The 22,835-nt window shown below is 36.0% G+C and overlaps 2 long non-coding RNA genes across 2 annotated transcripts; one reads left to right on the top strand and one right to left on the bottom strand.

Moving 5' to 3' along the window:
• Positions 1-10,825: 10,825 nt before the first annotated feature.
• Positions 10,826-12,598, bottom strand: LOC141483437 (uncharacterized). The gene is made up of 2 exons (XR_012466085.1): positions 10,993-12,598; positions 10,826-10,934 (listed from the first exon to the last, which is right to left on the bottom strand). It is a non-coding gene; the product is annotated as an uncharacterized lncRNA (long non-coding RNA).
• Positions 12,599-15,013: 2,415 nt separating this feature from the next.
• LOC141483436 (uncharacterized) lies at positions 15,014-21,309 on the top strand. Its single transcript, XR_012466084.1, has 3 exons — positions 15,014-15,102; positions 15,159-16,346; positions 18,157-21,309. It is a non-coding gene; the product is annotated as an uncharacterized lncRNA (long non-coding RNA).
• The last annotated feature ends 1,526 nt before the right edge of the window (positions 21,310-22,835 follow it).

Below are 22,835 nucleotides of genomic sequence, written 5' to 3'. Positions count from 1 at the left end.
GCTTGAAAATGTTGAAATATAAATACGATATATAAATATCAAATCAGTTATAAGGAGACCTTCATTGAATAAACATGTTTTTCCATGTGGAATTTCAAAATGGTTTGAAATACATATATACCAATATTTGTTAAAATTGAATCGAGAACAAAAATTTGTTGAAGCAGTTATGTTTTATTTATATATTTGACTAAAATAGATATTTACGTCATTTTTGAACCACATTAGATCCAGGTTCGTATTGGTAACGATTGAAGATGAATCAAATTTCAGTTAAATCGGATAGTAAATAAAAAATGTGTCTGTCATTCTGTATTTTTTTAATCACTAAATTATATTACACCCCCAAATAATTGCACGTGTGCTTCTTTTCAATCGATTGGACAACTTTTTTTTCATTCAGTTTTGCGCTGTACTAAGACCTTTTGAGATTAGTCTTTAAACCAGATTCCAAATTTTATATTTGACTGGATACACACGTCATATATCTTCCGACTGAATCAAAATATAGATACGAAAGAGTATATCCGGGTATATTAGTGAAAACTTACCTAATAATATCGCAAGCAAAATAATTAGATCATTATCATCAACACAAAAAAGGTATACAGGTGAATTTTCAGATGCCCCAATTCACAAAAGTCATATACCCTAACGTTGTTTAACCGATTTTAGTGTCGAAAAATTATTGAGAATTGAGAAAAATACAAACAAAACTCATGTAGTTGGGATTGACTTAAAAAATATGCTTCAGGTTTCTTTGCCTCTTTATGTAATTAGAATTTCCAGTTTTCTTGATACTAAAAACTTTTTTTCACTATTTATTTTGAGAACCCTATCCTGATTTACAATGAAATATTTGAATAACATTCTTACTTCAAGAATAATTCCAAAATAAATTTCACATTTGCTATTTGCTACAACACTTTTTTATGCCATAGGTCTGTAATGAATGTAGCATATATATAGTTTGATATGATTCTCGAGTTGTATTTTTTTTTGTGAAATCTTAGAATTTCTCAGAACAATTTTTCCAATTTCTTTTTCTTTGGATCTTTTCAGCTTCAGCGTCCTTGTATATTCGATCTATCACGTGGTGTTAAGCTAATAATACCTGAATAATTAATTTCACTCAAAAAAACAGGATTTGACTCGAATGTATTTATATGTATATGTTTTCTGTTACCATTTGTAGAAGGCATGCGAAATTGGAACTCCTTCTGTTTCAAATATTGTGCTGCACAGCGAAATCTCTCAAAAACAAGTAGTTGACCTGCATACAATAATTCACTCCAAGCTTTTAATTTTTTCAGTTATAAGAATTGAGTATCAAAGAAATGGCGTAAAAAGGTCAAAGATCATCAACAACGTAACCATTGCGTTAGAAGTTCAAGTATATTATTTTCTTGAAGTATATTTCACTATCAATATCCTTTTAGGAACAATTTAATCAACTGAACAAACTTTTATTTTTTTTCAAATAAGGTAAATAATATTAACTGGGGTACGATGGATTCTTTTGTGTTAACAATTATTATCAATTACTTTTGGTTGCGATTGTTTTGTTATTGATGTGGTTTGTATTAATAAACTAGTATCAACAATATATATTGGTATATATTTGAATAGTCTTACAATCCGCCCAGTTGAACTCACGGTCGAGCCCAAAGAGCAAGAGAGGTGCCAAGATCACTTTTATTACAGCTCCCCTTCCCGTTTCTTTGAGCCGCTAAAGGTAACACATCATGAATGATAGAACAGTGGTATCGTTGGGGGCACTTTTCAACATAATACAAGCTATACCCTTTATACCAAATATTGATCTCACAAAAATGAGCCAAGAATACATTTTTGAGAAAATTTCCACATGAAATGACTCCGAAACTATTGGCGATACTAAAAAATTGTATTATAAATTGAAAATATCATGGTTCTTACAAAAATTTTATAATTTTAATAATCAATATAATATTACGGGAATTAATATTCATTATACATGATATATTTATGAAATATTAAAGATATCGAGAGCCATATATAATAAAGACCTTTTCAGTAGTTTAATGCATTTTCTCATTTAATCAATAGTTCAGGAATTTCTTCCAAAATACGAAAATAGTCCGTTGATTTCTCAACATAGTCATGGATTTTTATAATAAAAAACATTTCATGATGAATTCAGTTGAAACTAATATCAGGTCTGAGCTCCGCCTTGATAATAAAACTGGTTTGAATTCAAGTAATTTCAAACAAATTGAAAGTATAAAATTAAAAACTATATATAATGTTCGACATTCGTTAATAACAAAGGGTAGTCTCCACAGCTAAAATAAGGGCTAATGCATCGCCAAAAATTATTTCTCGTGAATATGTACGTATGATTTAAGAGATTCTACCTTACGAGTGCATTCGTGAAAGTGATTGGTACGTCAAAATTAAAAAAAGTGAATGAAGTGAAGAAAGCTCATTTTTATAATAGGCAAAATCACCTGAATCAAAGAAACGGTATTTTTTCGGTTCAAATAAATAATCCAAATATATGTGCAGAAAATAAAACTTCTCAAGTGTCCTCAAAAATGCCAGTACGTAGAAGAATGTATACATATTGACTGGAAAACGATTTCGGAAAAATTTTTGTATACATCGACTATATATCAGTTACTGAACCGCTTACTGAACCGCTTGACAAGGACTAACTCCCAACTTCGTCACGGGAGCAGCTATAGCAGCCTGCGTGACATCCGGGTCCAAGATAAATCAAAAAAAGATAGAGGGATATTGAGTGAGATGGTATTATCAATGGGAAAAGGTTATTGGACAAAGCACTCATAGGAAGGTGGGTACACCGCAGACACGTGTTTCTGGCTATTTAGCCTTCGTCAGTACGGTACAGCCAAGTGTAAAGGATAGACAACACTAGGTTGCAAGAAAGGGGTCAAACAAAGCAAGCGGATTCATCATCAGGGGCCAACTGCGATTTCGTGTCATCGTTGGAAGATCTTGTGATTACAAGGACTAACTCCCAACTTCGTCACGGGAGCAGCTATAGCAGCCTGCGTGACATCCGGGTCCAAGATAAATCAAAAAAAGATAGAGGGATATTGAGTGAGATGGTATTATCAATGGGAAAAGGTTATTGGACAAAGCACTCATAGGAAGGTGGGCAAACCGCAGACACGTGTTTCTGGCTATTTAGCCTTCGTTAGTACGGTACGGCCAAGTGTAAAGGATAGACAACACTTGGTTGCAAGAAAGGGGGCAAACAAAGCAAGCGGCCAACTGCGATTTCGTGTCATCGTTGGAAGATCTTGTGATTGTGATCTTGTGATCTTTTTTTGATTTATCTTGGACCCAGATGTCATGCATATATATATATATATATATATATATATATATATATATATATATATATATATATATATATATATATATATATATATATATATATATATATATATATATATATATGTGACGAAGTTGAGAGTTAGTCCTTGTAATCACAAGATCTTCCAACGATGACACGATATCGCAGTTGGCCCCTGATGATGAATCCGCTTGCTTTGTTTGCCCCCTTTCTTGCAACCAAGTGTTGTCTATCCTTTACACTTGGCCGTACCGTACTAACGAAGGCTAAATAGCCAGAAACACGTGTCTGCGGTTTGCCCACCTTCCTATGAGTGCTTTGTCCAATAACCTTTTCCCATTGATAATACCATCTCACTCAATATCCCTCTATCTTTTTTTGATTTATCTTGGACCCGGATGTCACGCAGGCTGCTATAGCTGCTCCCGTGACGAAGTTGGGAGTTAGTCCTTGTAATCACAAGATCTTCCAACGATGACACGAAATCGCAGTTGGCCCCTGATGATGAATCCGCTTGCTTTGTTTGACCCCTTTCTTGCAACCTAGTGTTGTCTATCCTTTACACTTGGCTGTACCGTACTGACGAAGGCTAAATAGCCAGAAACACGTGTCTGCGGTGTACCCACCTTCCTATGAGTGCTTTGATGAATCCGCTTGCTTTGTTTGACCCCTTTCTTGCAACCAAGTGTTGTCTATCCTTTACACTTGGCTGTACCGTACAGACGAAGGCTAAATAGCCAGAAACACGTGTCTGCGGTTTGCCCACCTTCCTATGAGTGCTTTGTCCAATAACCTTTTCCCATTGATAATACCATCTCACTCAATATCCCTCTATCTTTTTTTGATTTATCTTGGACCCGGATGTCACGCAGGCTGCTATAGCTGCTCCCGTGACGAAGTTGGGAGTTAGTCCTTGTAATCACAAGATCTTCCAACGATGACACGAAATCGCAGTTGGCCCCTGATGATGAATCCGCTTGCTTTGTTTGACCCCTTTCTTGCAACCTAGTGTTGTCTATCCTTTACACTTGGCTGTACCGTACTGACGAAGGCTAAATAGCCAGAAACACGTGTCTGCGGTGTACCCACCTTCCTATGAGTGCTTTGTCCAATAACCTTTTCCCATTTATAATACCATCTCACTCAATATCCCTCTATCTTTATTTGATTTATCTTGGACCCGGATGTCACGCAGGTTGCTATAGCTGCTCCCGTGACGAAGTTGAGAGTTAGTCCTTGTAATCACAAGATCTTCCAACGATGACACGATATCGCAGTTGGCCCCTGATGATGAATCCGCTTGCTTTGTTTGACCCCTTTCTTGCAACCAAGTGTTGTCTATCCTTTACACTTGGCTGTACCGTACAGACGAAGGCTAAATAGCCAGAAACACGTGTCTGCGGTTTGCCCACCTTCCTATGAGTGCTTTATCCAATAACCTTTTCCCATTGATAATACCATCTCACTCAATATCCCTCTATCTTTTTTTGATACATATATATATATATATATATATATATATATATATATATATATATAAAACTTGGCAAGTTGACTTGGGTGTCACACCAATAGGTGGTTCCACTTATATTTCGCTTGCGTTAACGCAGCTATTTTTATCAAGTACTTTTTTGGTTTTTTCTCATTTTGTCTTCAATCGAGGACCGCCTGCCCGGTAGTGACGATGCCCAATAGGCTGAATCAGCTGTATACCGGTGGCTCTTGATCTTCAACAAAGCTTCATGAGAAAATCATTTTTGTGAGATCGGGAGGAGGAGTCAATCGAAATGAACCATCCATTCCCATCCATTTGTCGAAAGAGGTTTGTGCAAATGATCGTGAATTTGTGCGGTATGGTGGAATGGAGCTCAATCATGTGAATATCACATTCTATTTACAATGTATTCTGGTAAACTATAGGTGCTTCAGGCGTGGTAACTTCTGAAGAAACCGAAAATAAACTTGTCCAGTTATTCGTACTTCGCCAAAATAGGGACCAATAAAAATAGTTTCAATTATTTCCCCTCAATCATTTAGTGTCCACCTAGTTCGTGAATTAGTTCTTATGAAATGTGGGTTTGTTTTTGAATAGTAATGGAAATCGTGAAAATTTTCATCTCATTTTTGTGGTTTATTTGTTGGCAAATACAACATAATAAAAGCTTATTGGGGTTGAGCCCAATAAAAAAAATTTATTCCTTTACCATAGCTCTTATAAAATGTAAATTTGTCAATGAAAAATAAAATTTTCATTTTCATTTTAGTCGTTTATTCGTCGTCAAATACATAATAATATTGTTTCTTTTATGCCTGCATATGCCTTTTTACGGAACGGGTGCATTTTAATTATTGTGCGAGAACCATTGAGAGTATTATCATTTCATTTATGTATAAAGTTAAATACAACTCAGCTGGGCTGGGCTGAGCTCAGAGCAACGAAGGTATCAAACATTAGACAGGGATCGATAATTTTTGAAATAAAAAAAAATAACAGTAGGATGAAACCCATAAGAAAAGGAGGAGAATATAATAAAAATTAAAGAAAAAATAAATTACGTGCGTCTGAGTTCGGGAATTGGGAGGGGGTGAGTTCTCAAGGGTAAAAAATGGTTTATCTCGATTTCCGGCAAAACTACAAGTCCCATGGAAAAAATTAAATAGCAAAGTTGTAGGTAATAAAAAGATCTCTAAAACTCTCTAAAGTTTCTAAAACGTTCTCACATAACCTCAAAATTGGGGTGAAAAATTCAAATAACCAAGTTTTTGGTTTTTTATTTTTATATTTTTCAAAAAAAAGTTTCTACGAAATTAGGTGAAAACTTACCTTTTCATGTCCCAAATACACTGCAATCTATTTGATTTGGAATATTAATTTTTTCACCTTATTTTGACATAATATCAAAAAAGCACCCTACTTTTTAATCGAAAATTCTCGCGTCAAAATGCAAGCTTTTTATAAAAAGTCGGTGTGCTTTATGTTGATTGATATCTCTGATTCCTGATGGTGTGAAAAAAATATACATTACTTCAGTAAATGTTCTCGGAAAATCCAAAAAATCAAAAAAAAACTTGAATTCGAAAATTTTGTTCTACTCATTATGTACAGTTTTGAGCTGTTTATTGAAATTTACACGAAATTACGCAAAAAACGTAAGATTGCATGTTGAATTGATGAACGAAAAAATTACAAATCGAAATATACTAGGTACTATAATTAACAAACAAATAAGGTAATAAAGTTATTATTTAATAAGACATCAACAATATTGTGTTTTGAAATAATTCTTATACCTGAGTAACCTACGGAAAATTTAAGCCCATTTAAAGGTATTTCATAGAGAAATGGGGAAGGAAAAGAAAAGAAAAGTATTGTAAATTCATTATTAGACGCTAAAACTTCGTCTAATTTGGACAATGTTTTTTATAAGAAAGATTCAAGTAAAGAAGATGAAAAAACAATTAATCAAATCTTGTTATATATCGCGATATAGTTCAATCAACAGGTTAATTAATTCCCGCTTAGAATTTTCGGGAAGCACCACCTAGTGACTGACGCAATGCTTGACGTAAATTGTTCTAGACGGACAACCCCCTCCTTCCACCACTTGAGTCATTCAAATTTTCTATCAATCGCCATCAAGCCTCGCTTCAAGCGTCAAACAGGTTTCTACACGATCAATCACGTTTGAGTCAATCGTTTGACTCAAGCTTTTGATCAAAATGATTGACCGTCTAGGGCCTCCTACAGTTTTCAGTTTCAATGGAACTATGCCAAGGTTTACATCTGGATTTTTTATTTTGACTTCTAGGAATCCAAAAATATTTAGAGCTCAAAAAATGTAAATCTGTCTGGAAAATCTTTTGGAGGAAGTTTTTTTATTGGTATATTTCTATACCGTTGAAATTTTATTAACGTCCTCGATACGTTTCCTTTTTTGATTCGATATCTATTAATTTTTGGTCGTATTAACTTTTCACATTTTTGTGTTGATCAGTATAGGCGTTTATGAGATTCATTCTGTTATTAAGTTGAATGGTTCATTACTGGTGGTATAGCCATCAAGAATATTGTTTAGCACTTTGTGAAGGAGTGCAAAAACCATTTTTGTTTCCATAGTTGTTTTCAGGAAATATCTGGTACAAAATAATCGTACCTCTATATTACATGAATATTACCGGAGTTTATTCCCAATTGGCCGCGGTGGTAGTGCGCCCGCCGTTGAAGCTGGGATGATTCTGCAACCGTGTTAGGTATCACATGTTGAAATGTAAGACATCGTTAGTCCTTAGCTCGCACAAGTTTCTCAATTTCTGAGAGTTGTCGTTCGTATGGGGGCGACAGCTGATTAACGGAAAAACACATTTTAATACAGACAGAAACAGAGAACAACAAAACGTTATTTTAACATCGCGACACGTCTTCCGATCACCAAGTGATCACCTTCAAGAGGAAGGTTTTTTTAATATTTTTTTGATCTTCCTATTGAAGGTGATCACTTGGTGAACGAAACACGTGTCGAGGTGTTAAAATAACGGTTTGGTGTCGGAAAAAAAATTCCAGTAATATTCATTACTACACCAAAGATTCCAAACAGAGCATCACAAGCTTCTATATTACAGTTTATATAAACGTTCTATCGTTTCGTTTATTCGTGATATTAATGAGTTTCTAGTACATTTTTTAATGAAAATTTTATATATTGATAAGTACGTAAGTTGTTAAGATTTCAAAAAGTTCAGAATTCTTAAAATATTGGTAATTTTTATTTCAAATTTTCAATTTTTTTTTCAATAATGGACAAGTTTGCATTGATACATTTGAAGTGAGAGTACTGAGGTTTGATTCTGAATTATACTCAACGAATGGACTAATAGCATAACTCTATCCAGAACAGTGTTGGATCCCTTTTATAACTGCATACTTTATTCATACCGAAGTTATGGCAAACTCGACGAAATTGTAAAATTTATTTATGAGCAATTTTATGAAATATTTTATACCTAGTCGTGAAAGATGTATGAAAAAGGTTTGAGTAAGATCAGTTCGAAACCAAGTTTATATCTTATGAAATGGCCAATAAATATTCATACCACCTTCACGATGAAATTGAAGTGTTCCTGGGAAAATTGTGAAAATGATAACTGTGATAAATATGAATACTTTTCAATGGAAATGAACACCATGAACAGCATACTCAGCAACACCGAAACGATAATAATAATTTTGATCATTTACTGTTCGACAAGGATTATACAAAAAAATGAGAGCAGTTGTTTTGACCGACCTTGAAAGGTATCATCAGTATATATCATTGGAACTGCGATATTTTCGAACGAATATGTAAATGAACTATATTTTTAAACTTTCATGGCTGAAAATGAAACTCGAACTATGGTTATTAGGGTAGTGTACCAACATTTTTTTTCTATTATTCAACTGCACAACAACAAAATATGAAACACAAATTTAGTTAATTCAAAGTAGGTCTCGAAATGATGTCCATCCTATTGAATACGAAGATGAAAGACTGTTCAACATTTAATAACATTCAAGGCGTCACACTTCGAAAAGCAGCCCTTATTTTCTTCTTCATATTTTCCAGTGTTGTTGAAAGAGTATCGTGAACTAATTTTTTCAAGTATCCCTATAGAAAATAATCGAGGCAAGTCAAATCTGCCGATCTCGCTGGCCAATTTTGTGGTCCTCCACTATCGGAAAGCACATATTCATAAACTGCCTGACACTGAATTTGAAATGTGCTGGAGCTCCGTACAATTGTAACCATATCCGTTGTCTGATATTCAGCAACGCATTCTCCAGAAGCTCAAGCAGATTATCTCGTAAAAATTGTGAACAATTTTGATCATTGAAGTTTGTTTGTTTATTGTCATTTTGATTGCTTACATTTACTGCGCCTTAGAAAACAGCGTAAGTTTCATCTAGTTTGGTTCAAAAGCTTTCAAGACATATACTAATACGAGTATACGTGTTATGGCCAGGCTTATTGATACAAACTATGGACGTAGTGTCAAGGGAGGTGGCAAGATTACGAAATAAAAACATATTAGCGGCTGAAAAATGAAGAGGTTATAAATTTGACACCTATGTATCTATATGAATATTTTCATATATTGAATTTTAAACGTGTACGAGTTTGTAGGTTTGTATATTTCAATGTATGTATTTCTACGGAATTATCATTCGGATTGTGATCATACTTTTTCATTATGGCTTACGTTTGCGTCTCCTTAAAGAATACTGCAGAAATGGTTCAATAGTTTTCAATATTTCATGAAATATTAATACGTCTGACGACGTATGGCCTAAGATGAAAAACAGAGGTTGCATCTTTTGGTGCAACCAACCGATCTTCAGCCTTTCCCGTTTATTTATTGTATCATTATGGGAATAAAAACCTATTATTATTATTATTATTATTTGTTGGACGACTTATCATGGTCAGAAACATTTTGTTTTTGTTTTACTGAAGTGTCAGATTTTGATTTATTGTGATTGTGAACGTTATTTTTATCAAAATAATATTTCTGTATTGAAAAGTACTTTGAAGTTTGTGGTATTTTATATAAACTAGATTCAGTTAAAACAATCATTATATGTTGTTATAGGTTCCCTCCGGTAACAAAAAAATGTTTTTGGATGAAATATACGTCTTACTTATAGATTGTTTTGAACCGAATTTCAATTTGTTGGTAAATGGGAATCTCAATTTGGAATAGTTATATTGTCACCCATCAAGATATTTTATCAAATTATGTAATTCATTTGAATCTTTCGAAATGAAGCCCATGATTGGCCAACAAGGTACAGAATACCGTTACAACTATTGATCAAATATTTGGTAATTTCACGAACCAAGGAACATGCTGTGTTGTTGATGATACCACTTCTCTGGTGCATGTGACTTCGAAAAATATGTCTGGTGCATAGTTGTGAACTTGAAAAATATGTCTGGTGCGTGTAGCTGGAAATGGATGTTTACTAAGTACAAACTAGCTTGTGTACTCTATGCTAACTAGTTTGCAAACTAGTTTGCATAGAGTACTCATGCACATACACCAACACAAGCACTACACCTGCACAAAATGCACAAACACATGCAACAACCACCTAACATTCACCAACACGAGCACTACACCTCACATCTACACTCCACAAAGTTACAGCCACGAATGAATATCCGCACTGGTACACAACCCCACACACACCACAGCCCACAACACTATGACGACTATGCAAACTAGTTTGCATAGAGTACACATGCACATACACCAACCACCCAACACGAGCACAACACCTCAAATTTTCACTCTACAAAGTTCCAGACACGAATGATTGCCCGCACTGCTTTCGCCTTCTGTAAACGCATCGGTGGTTGTTACGTTTCAATTTAGCACTAGATCAAACTGCTCTTATGTGACCTTTCAAAACACTACCTTACCTTTTAAGATTTTTATTCAAAGGATATTAACAATGTAATTGAGTTACAAGTAGATTTTATTCATTTAACATCATAGTAATGGGAATCTTCCGTTCCATAGAAAACCATACCTGAAATGTACAAGAATAAATGTATGCTCCCTGACTAGCTGCTTTGACCAGTACTTACGCATTCTCCTATTGCCAATCGACGTTGGAGATCCGAAATTCCTCGCTAGGTTGAAATAGTTGTTATTGTTTGTTTCTCAGTTTTCTTCACCTATCATTTTTTCAGCCGTTGTCTGCCTTATTCCCTATACCTTTCCGAGAATATTTCTTGCATAGATTGTTATTCATCACTTCCAGAAGGTTTACTGACATATTAGAGCCATATCGCCTGAAAAACAATATTAGTTAGCTCTGGTTTCTGAATACTGTTTGATATTTTCGGTAAATATTCTGCATAATATGAAGGTTCAAATATTCGTACTGAATGGGAAAGATGTGACGACTTACCTTATATGTTTCTATTCCATCGCATGAATAAGGATTGGTAAATAGTTGAAAATAGGTTGGAACAATATTTTTGGAAACATTTGTAAACAAGGTTAAGAGACAGCTGTTGGTTGACATCTGCCGAACTTTCGTAGTGTCGTTCCGTCGACTTACACCGAACTAGTTCTACAGTTGTTCACGGGTGAGGGATTGATCGGCTACTCAAGTTGTCAAGGGTTGTTTTAGGGTTGCATTGCTTTAAGAAGGAGTTTTGATGGGTCATGGACTTGTTGATGATGTCTCAAGTGGCTGTGGAGGAATTGATAGATTTATGGTGTTGTGCACAGCGCCCCCTTGGTGCTTGTAGTGTAGATTGGACGCACTGTGGCAACAACTGGTTAGCGTCGTTACTACCGTAATTTATGGCTGATTGAATTCGTGGTATATACACCGCACTCTTGTATTGACATTTGAACATCGCGTAGTAGTGTGAATATTGCATTGTTGTCTTAGAAGCGTTGTTGGTTAATCCATGTAAGTTAGGATTACTGAATAAATCATATTGGGGATCTTTATCTTTTATTTCCAATATTAATTGGTAAGTTATTGATATTGTGAGTTACTTAGGGTATCTGGAGGATTAAATTTACCTGGCGCCCATTAAGATCTATTTGAAATTTGCTAAGTTGTTTAACCCACTCCCGTCTCCACTGTTTAGCTTAGCCGCGGATACCCATCTGTCTTATTTGTTACCGACAGATGATTTAGTCTCCTCTTGTGGTTTGCGAGGTGACATGGTGGGGTAGCCCTGTGACGCTACCTCTTGAGACAGAGAGTACACGCGTCTCTACTCTGTGAGGTCCAAATGACCACTTCTTGCTCATTCGTATAGTCTCTGTCGATGCATCAAAAATTGGTAGTGGGGTTGTCCATGCCGAGTACCCAGCGGTGCGCATTTGTTGCCCTGTTGTGGGAGGTGGCTCGCTATCCATTATATAAGGAATTAATATTTTCATATGGAATCATCGTTAGTTAGGGAAGCCACAGATTATGCTGTAGACGACCCCTCCCGATATAGAAGGCCCCGACACTCTATCGAATGAGGCCCTCATGTCCCCCGTTAAAGGATGAATAACTTTTTCATCCATCCCACCCCAGCCAGGTAGGGGTATCCCGTGAAGGGCGGCACTGATGTCTAAGGACTTCATGCCATCATCCATCAGTCATGTACCCATTGGTCCATCTCAAGGCCAATGATCAGCCAAAAGGGTAGGGGAGCTGGTCTCCAAATCCTGAATGAAATGAAGATGATCGTCAATATGGAATCATTTAGTTAGGGAAGCCACAGATTATGCTGTAGACGACGCCTCCCGATATAGAATGCCCCGACACTCTGTCGAATGAGGCCCTCATGTCTCCCGTTAACGGATGAACAACTTTCTCATCCATCCCACCCCAGCCAGGTAGGGGTATCCCGTGAAGGGCGGCACTGATGTCTAAAGACTTCATGCCGTCATACCATGAGTCATGAACCCATTGGTCCTTCTTGAGACCAATAAACGAGAATGACCTTCTGACCTTCTGATATGGAATCATTTGAAGAAGATATCTGCGGCAGTTAGAAATTGTTCGTGAGTGAGTTATTCAGTGTCATATCTACATCAGTTAGCAATTGTGTGAGTGTGTTTTTCTATTGAAAACCGTTTATATATCTTTCATTCAATTATTCATCATGTCTGTTTCAAAAGTAGACTTGCAAAAAATCAATAATGTGATTATACAGGAGGTGGAAGTGTTGGAGCAAAGGGTCTTACCATCATTGCCAATAAATGAAGCATATGTAATAAGGTTTGGTAAATCACTTTCATTAACCTTGTAAGATCTGAGGAATAATGAATTATTCAAAACATGGCTACCCAAACGAATCTCAATGCAATTTGGTGATGACGATATAATTCATCGAGTGGTAACTATACACTGGTATATTTAGATCAGAGTCCACAAAATTTTGCTGGCATGGAAACAAGATCTCTTATTGAATTCAATTGCATTGAATAGCATAAGTAGTAATCATTTGTATCAGTGTTTTATTTGTACATAAGATTATTTGGATGTCAATTGTAAGGAAACATAAACATAAACATTTTCATACATTGTTGAACACACTCACTTTATCAAAAGATGATAAAGTCCTATCTGAGTATTATTAATGATTATAGTCTAATTTTTCATTCCTCGTTTGCTTTCATCCATTAAAGATGTAGATGCAGTATGCTAGTGAACACTGGATCAAAGTCGAGGATTTCGCTTCATCCATCCAAAGAATGTCTTCCGAATTGAAGGCATTGAGTGAGAATGCTGAGCATGCAACCAATTATGACCTGAGTGTGTGCTATGATGAAGAAAGGTTCGAATTGTGTCTTCGTGATGCTGAAAACTACAACAGGGGTGCGGAAGTTTGCGACAAATTTCTAGCTGGGACTTTGTATCTGAATCATCTTTGTGAGGCAATGATTGAATTAAAGCTGTACCTGTACCGCCTTCAACTATATCTACCAGAATGGATCATTCAAAAATTCCAATTGAATAACGAAAATCGTGAGTAAATTGAAGATGGTCAAAAAAATGATGGATATGAGGAGGAAATAATTTTGGATTGTTTATATGTACCAAAAAATTGAATGAAACACATTGATATCATTCTCATATTTTGTTTATTCAATTCCCATTATATAATATTGAGAAAAAATGATTACAAAAAATTATAAATGAAGAGAAGAGAAAATTAATATGAGATATAATGGAAAAATACAATCAATGATATGATAGTATCAATAAGAGTCAATATCTGCTGTGAGCTGAGCCATGTATGTTATAAATGTGTCATGCAAAATGAGTGCATATACTTTGGTGTTGTCTAGAAACTTGGTCTACCTGATTTCGAATTCAACCTTTATATCTATAGTTGAGGATTTTGTGGCATTTGGTTGATGTGAACAATCTATGATGAATAGTGGATTCTTACGAAATTGCCCAAATTCCATTAGAGGTTCACTCATGTCCTTATCATAATAACTTCTTTGGAAGTTCTCATGAGCATAATAAGCTGAGGAATCAAGTTCCTTATCGAAATCCAAATTCCAACGCTGATATCTGCAGTTATGAATTTTGTGCTGTCCTGTGTTCTATCTTCAGATGTGGTAGTACTTTGGAATCCGATGATGATAAAACGAAGTGTTTCCAAAGCGTTGGTTGTTTTTATGGCCCATAAAACCCATCAACCATTCCAGTCGTAATTTTCCGCTGAATACGTGACTAGTTGCATCCAAGATATCCTGTTGTGATTGGAAAAGCCCCCATCCAGTTGTTATTGAGGTGATTCCATGCGATGGCCCAAACGATATCATAGTTTTCATTGTAGATGCTGTCCCTGGTTTTTGTAACAATAGCTACTTGTTCAACGCCCACTTCATAACAAATTTCATCAAAAAGGAAAGCAATTGCATTATTCGAGAGATAGCATGTTTTCGCTGCATCCTAAGGGACGAAATTTCCCTCTATGTAAATGAAACTTCCAACAATATCAAGTATAACATCTTGATTATATTTCAGCGTCCATTCCGAAGATATTTACTAGGTAGTACGCCCCTGGCTACGTATCGCGCACACATTTCAAAGACTCGAAAGTGTCCCCCTCTACTTACAGTGCCCTATTGCTCAGCGCCGTGCCACCGGTCTTCATTCGTTTCTGTGTGTGTATCGCGTACACTTCGTAAATAATTCAAGGTGAATCGTAAAATAAAAGGTACGGACTCGAAGATTAAATGTGAGTAAAATACTAACCTTTCCACCCCCTTACAGCAATATACAATGGGAAACAAGTCTAAAAAACGAAATAGGAGTTCTTCAAGAGATAAACAATCATCGAAATTGGCATTGTTACAACGGCTAGATAAATTGGAGCGGGAGTTCCGAGCCGCAGATCCGAGAAAAACGGAAATCGGCATTCATATGATAGACGACAGAGTCATAATTCTAGTAGGGAATACCGATGCCCGAGCGGATCGAGTTCTCTACTAGACAACTCAAAAAGATAAACAAGCGTAGATCGACTCTCGAACGGCTCGACAAACGCAAATAATCATTACCGGAACTCGAGCAGTCCGGATTACGAACAGCTTGCCAGATTTCGGAACTTGAACAGTCCCACAAATGGTAATCAGACTAGAGACCGAATCTTGAACAGCCCGGCAGCTAGTGTCCAGGAAGATAGTGAGTGCATTGAAGACACAATAGTATCAAATGAGGATATAGATATATCCGAAGAGCACAATGATCTTCCTAGGAATGTGCTGGACATACTTGGGGATGATCCAAGCACCAATAAAAAAGAAACTTATCACTTGAATTATGCTATATCCACTAGATGGTCCTTTATTCTAGGCCACGGACTTAACAAAGAAACCCAAAATGAACTGCTCCTGCGTCATTCTCCTCCAAGTAACTGTAAGTCACTATAACCCCCAAAAATAAATCCGGAAATAGAATCGGTCTTGTCCCAAGCCTATAAGAAAAGGGATGAGAGCCATAAACAGTTTCAACAACAGTTGGGATGCGGATTATCCACTCTAGGTAAAGGGATAAATATTATAATGGATCGCAGTAAAAACGAGAATACCAGCGAAAACGATAACATATTATCCAACCTAGTGGAAGCTGGGCGTATAATGACGAATTTATTCTGTAATATCTCTGTAACTAGAAGAGAGCTGATAACTCAAACACTCAACAAATCAGTCAGAGATATTGCACAGACAAAATTAAAATAGCAAAAAGTCTAGAAAGAGCTGGACAGGAGATGCGCTCCACAATACAGACACCTATAAAAAAGGGGGGGGCAAAAGGTAGAGAGGGCCGGTAACTACCAAAAGTTAAACAGGCAACGCCCGATCGGCCTGAGGAGAGAGGACGACCAGTGAAGGGCCACTATTTCTCCAGGAAGGAATTGCCCAGGAAAGAGAGACCCAATCGATCTAAGAACCGATAGAGGTAAGCCCTTCTTTAGCCGGAAGATTGAAATTATTTTATGAAAGCTGGCATAATATTACGAAAAACCCAACAGTCCTGTCATGGATAAAAGGATACGAAATCCCTTTGATAAGTGAACCTTATCAAAGAGAATTTCATTCTCAAAAGTTTGATATATCCGAACAGAAGTCCATACAAAAAGCAATGAAGGAACTTTCAGATCTAGGTGCTATTGCGGAATGTACACCAAGCAAAGGATAGTATGTATAAAAATTTTTCCTCGCAAATGAACCAAATGGCAAAAAAAGGTTTATACTCAGCTTAAAAAATGTCAATGAGTTCGTCATTTGCCCTTACTTCAAATTAGAAGATTACCGAACCACGCTGAAGTTGATTCAGTATGGATCTTTCATGGCCACCATTGACCTAAAAGACGCATATTACCTGATATCCATAGACCCTTCACAAAGGAAATTTTTGAGGTTCATTTTCGGGGAAAAATTATACGAATTTACTGCCTCCCGTTCGGCTTATCATCCGCACCATTTTGTTTCACGAAAATCCTTAAGCCAATCGTAGAAACACTTCGCTTACATAATGTAATTTGTGTCAATTACCTCGATGACTTCCTGATCATTGGAGACTCGTACTCCAATTGCAGGAAAAATGTTGATATCACGGTCACAACCCTTCAATCCCTAGGCTTCATAATAAACGGGTGAAAAAGTTCATTAGTACCTGAAAAAAGCAAAAAATTTCTAGGTTTCATATATGACAGCCAGACATTACGAATCACGCTACCGATAGAAAAGAAGACTCTTATCAAATAGCTGTCACACAACCTGAAAACCAAACAGACTTGTAAGGTCAGAGACCTTGCAAGATTCATTGGAATATTAACTTCAGCTTGTCCAGCAGTCAAGTACGGTTGGTTGTACACCAAACGACTTGAACGAACAAAACACTTGGTCCTGCTGAGAAATGATAATAATTACGAAACAATCATTACCTTACCATCAGACACAAATGAAGACCTAATTTGGTGGGAGAAAAACATTCCAGACTCATATAATCATATGATAAAAGACCATTTTGCCTTGGAGATATTTACAGACAGCTCATTATCATGATGGGGAGCTTGTCTAAACAAGGAAAAAACACACGGGTTTTGGTCCGAAGATGATAAACTGAAACACATAAATTACCTAGAGCTCTTAGCCATTTTTAATGGACTGAAATGTTTTGCTGCCAACCACTCAAATTGCAATATTTTGATTAGAGCAGACAACACGACGGCAGTGTCATATATTAATAGAATGGGGAGCATTCAGTTCCCAAAATTGAGTCTTCTTGCCAGAGAAATATGGCAGTGGTGCGAGATTCGCAATATTTGGGTCTTCGCCTCCTACATCAATTCAAAAAAGAATTTCCAGGCCGATAAAGAGTCACGCATAATAGAAAAAGATACAGAGTGGTCGTTATCAGAAAAAGCATTTACTGCCATCACAAATCACTTCGGTCTACCAGATATAGATCTCTTTGCATCCAACATTAATAAAAAATGTACAAAATACGTCTCGTGGCACAAAGACCCCGATTCACTGGCAGTAGACGCTTTCACGCTGAACTGGAGAAATTTAAATTTCTATGCATTTCCACCATTCTGCTTAATCCTCAAAGTAATCCAAAAAATAATTCAGGACAGGGCTGAAGGTGTAATTGTGATCCCAAGATGGCCTACACAACTGTGGTACCCGCTAATAACTAAATATAAAATTGGAGAAGAAATCTATTTTCCACCCAACCATAACCTCTTGACGTCTCCTTTCAGAGCCATACACCCGCTGTCCAGAAGCCTTTTCCTGGAGGCCGTGAAGTTGTCCGGCAAAGTTTAATAGCTCAAGGACTTTCGCAACCAACAGCAAATACAATGTTATCGTCAATATCAGAATCAACCTTCAAACAATACACGAACACATATCGATTGTAGTGGAACTACTGCCAGACAAACAATATTCCTTTATATGAAGCATCAGTTACCGACATAATCCACTTTCTACAATACCTTTTCGAAGAAAAACAACACAAGTACGGCACCTTCAATAGTCATCGATCAGCCCTTTCGCTGATATACGCCAACGTATATCAGCGAAACAAACCCCACTCCACGCGGCATTCCTCGACGTCAGCCGTATACAGAGCCGGCGCTAACATTGAAACCATTTGCAGAACAGCCGGATGATCAGAAAATACTTCTACCTCTGCACGATTTTACAAAAGAGCATTGAGAGGGAAGAAATCCGAATCCTTTGCAAATACCGTCCTCACGCGGGGAAAAACATCAACATAATCATAAATGGTCCCGAAGAATTTGTTTTGAGTTACCACAAGAAGAATGTTTGAATAACATTTGTCCACACTTGTTCTGAATGAAGTTTATTTTTCTATTAGCAAACCTTATTCATACACATAAACAATCTCCACTCACAGGGATGCGAGTAGAGATCAAAATCAACACATCTGTAACTCTAAACAACTACCTAGTAAATATCTTCGGAATGGACGCTGAAATATAATTAAACGATCAAAAGAACTTACCTGAAGTTCGATCGTAATTATATGAAGCGTCCATTCCGAAGATATAAAAACCCACCCTCCCAAAATGGTTATTTTCCCCTAACTAGATGTGTTGAATTTGGGCTATAAACGAAATGAAGACCGGTGGCATGGCGCTGAGCGATAGGGCACTGTGAGTAGAGGGGGACAATTTCGAGTCTTTGAGTGTGCGCGATACGTAGCCAGGGGCGTACTACCTAGTAAATATCTTCGGAATGGACGCTTCATATAATTACGATCGAACTTCAGGTAAGTTCTTTTGATCGTTTGATTATTATCAGCAACTCGAATCTCATCTGAATTCCTAAACAGTGGTGATCCATATGGTTTATATGTGTGCTCATATAAACTTATGAGGGAATGATCGAGTACTGGTTCATCAAATATATTCAACTTTTCATTGTTTGTTTCGAGCACCATTGTTATTTCCTCACTTTCAATCCAATCGATTTCAAGAATTTAAGATCTTTCACAGACAAAACGTGGTGTGCTTACTGTTTAGCATACACTTGTGGAATGAGCTTCTTTCTAGTTGACCATTCCTTTTTAGTAGTGTAATCGTTTTGGACACGTGGTTCTCGATGATTTTGTGTATTATAACGAAAACCCATTATTGAAAGTTATTCGATTTTCTTCAATTCCAAAATGAAGAAAATCTCTTCATCACATATTATTGATTGTGTTGCATCCATAGAATCCTAAAAGTCTCAATCCATAGCGGCTGTTTCTATCGTGGAAAAAAGTCTGCACTCAAGACACTGGTCCCGACAGCTTGTAGCTCGAACTTCCGTGACATAACTGATACATTTCATAATCCACATTTCAATGTATTGTTATCTACAACACATTCGAAACAATTCGCACTCTTTTGGGAACATTGTGTGGGAATAAATGTCACTCTTATTGACACCAATATTCATATCCTCTATTTTGCAATAACAGTAGAATATTCTTCGTGGTAAAAGGCCATCTTCCACATCAATATCTGAATTAGATTTTCTGTCATCAGAGAGGTGTTCGTTACAATATCTATACTTCATTATGTCAGTATCATCTTGTAGATGTTTGGGTAACTTTTTCCAAACATATGCAATCTCATGTGTAGCACATGCAAGTATCACTTCTTTGGGCATATTTGCCCAATGGCCTCTCGATCTAATGTTGGAGTTGCATTTATTTTATTTGGAAAATTATTCACAGAGAAACTTCAGTGACCACAGAAATCTGTACTGAATTTCTGTTGACGATCATAGTTATATTTGATTTTCACTTCCGAATATTTTCGAAACAAGCGTATCAATTCCATTGGTGGGGGTGAATCTTCAAAACTATTGAAATATGTGACTTCTTTTCCACATTCCTTGTATGCCACCCAATGTGTTCCAGATCCATTTATTTCATCTAAATTGACAATAGCTGTCTAATACACTTTTGGTCCTATAGAGAGTAATCTGTCATGCATAAAAACACCACGAAAGTGGGTAAACTTCAATTTCTGTACATAATTATTGAGATAGATATCTCAGAGGTAGGTTTGAAGTTTTCAAAAAGCACTCGACGGAGTAAATTTCTATATTCCTGGGCAGCTAATAACTGAATCACACTATTACACGATAAACACACAGATATAAATATATTTCAAAGTGTAAAAATCAAAATTACTTCAGTGAACGAAAAATGCCGCTAAATATTCACATATTCATCAAATTATATGTATGTCATATGGCATGTCAAGTCGTAACTCTTCTTCTCTATACACAATTGAGAGAATAGGCATGGAACAGAATGACAGATACATTTCACAGAAACCATAAAAACATGTTCTGCGAGTACGAGAAAACGCAAGGCACAACGTAATACGTAATTATAGTCCAGTCCAATTCAGTCCACTACTACGTTGCCAATGTTTCCATCCAGTTGAGTTATGGTAGCCGAGCAGCCGTCAACCAAAACAGTATCAGAACCAAGACACGGAACGATGTGCGGACAGATTGGTGGAGTGACACGAAGACAGACAAAGTTCAGTGCCGGACAATATGACAATATTAGTGTGGGAACTCATAGTTGCAGAATCAATTGGACAATATAGTTTTTTTTTAACTTGTATAGGACATATAGTTTGTTATTGACGTTCATAATCATATTTTGAACCCATTGTTTTTTTCAAAATACTTTTATCAAGTTGTGAGTTTTCATTTGAATTTCAACTTGTTTTTTTTTTGTTTTTCGTTACCACACAGAAAGCTGGGGGCCAGCTTTAACGTGGAGGGGAGATGTGTCAAATATAGAAAGTAATCATGAAATAATTCAGATTCATTTGAGTAAATTCATGAATTGAAAGATACTGTATTTCTTTTTATTAACATTTTTGAGTGTGAGTTTATTTTTTCCGTTTCTTTACAATAAATATTCAATTAAATTTTCAAATGAGTTCTTTCATTATTTTGGATGAATGAATGAATGGGTGAAACAGCAAATAAAAATCCTCTCGTAAATAGCCAAGCGAGAACTGAGTTGCGACAATAACGAGGAAATATAACAAGGTGCATAGTACAACTGGTATAGAACCCATAAATGTTAATTCGACTACAAAATTAAAATTCAAAGCCATCAAAGGAATCCGAAGGAAACAAAGTACACCAAAATTCCAATTGAACGATATTGTACGTATATGCAAATATAAAAACATATTTGAAAAGAGGTTCACAGCCAACTATATGACAGAACTCTTTCCACTATATATATTGTGGCGTACTTACTTGAAAAACGAAATTTCTGCGTCACAACCGAGGCGTGGATTCGAATTCTTGAGATCTGATTGAAAATTCAAGATGTTCTTTAGTAAGCTGAGAGGGCGCCAGCCAATAAATATAATTATAAAAATTGACGAGGAATGGTGATTCAAACAAAATAAATGAAGATATATATATATATATATATATATATATATATATATATATATATATATATATATATATATATATATATATATATATGTGTATGATTATATATATATATATATAATTAATCAATAAAAATATGGTAACTTGCCAAGAGGTTTGCTACTCTCTTAACTATGAAATATAACTGAATTAGCAAACAAGTTGCAGGAAAATAAATTCACATGAAACACGGAGATTGGTTACTAATGAAACCTACAAATATGAATAGATATATGAACATCAAAATTTCATAATAATTATAACCCAATACTTTCAATCAATAGGAATTGTTCAATCAACAGCTGTCGATTAAATCACAAATAGGTATACAAGAACAATATTGGAGGGAAAGCATTTACAAGTTCAAACGATCAATAAATAATCATTCGGTAACAATAATAAATAAAACGCATATCTTCTTTATTTCAATAGTCCACTTGACATTGAAAGAGAATGTAGGTACTCACTCTGTCTCAAGAAGTAGGTTTTCACGTACTTATATATCCGGAAGGGATGAAATTCCACGAGTCTTCCTAAAATTGCAGACACGACCAGACCGAAATTACTTAAGAAAATTGTCCTCAACCCCGCTAGTTAGTGGTGTAACTCGCATCGAATTTCTTATCAAATGAACATCGGCTCTCAAGGTAGACAATCGGACAACGACGTAGCAGGCAGTGAACGATCAAGATATAGATGAAGCCAAATTTGCTGGATGAAGTTGAATTGATTGAAATTAACGTCAACTCAACTGAATCTGATTCTTCTTGATTTTATTCCTTCTTTTAGGCCTGAAACGAGAACATCGTTTCTGCGAATCTACCACAAAAACTAGAAATTGTAATCTCTTGAATGATTCACCTTAGCTTCTTTTTAGGCCTTTGAAGTTAGATAGGTACACGAAGTGTGAAATTTATTTTATCGAACAGCACTGACCCTTTCTCTGCTCGAT

This window comes from Leptinotarsa decemlineata, unplaced genomic scaffold (assembly GCF_025532065.1).
Source record: "Leptinotarsa decemlineata unplaced genomic scaffold, Ldec_3_MD MMD2_tig00003348_RagTag_RagTag, whole genome shotgun sequence".
Taxonomy (NCBI): domain Eukaryota; kingdom Metazoa; phylum Arthropoda; class Insecta; order Coleoptera; family Chrysomelidae; genus Leptinotarsa; species Leptinotarsa decemlineata.
The sequence above is the reverse complement of the archived record's forward strand: the minus strand, read 5'-3'. Positions and strand labels throughout refer to the sequence as shown.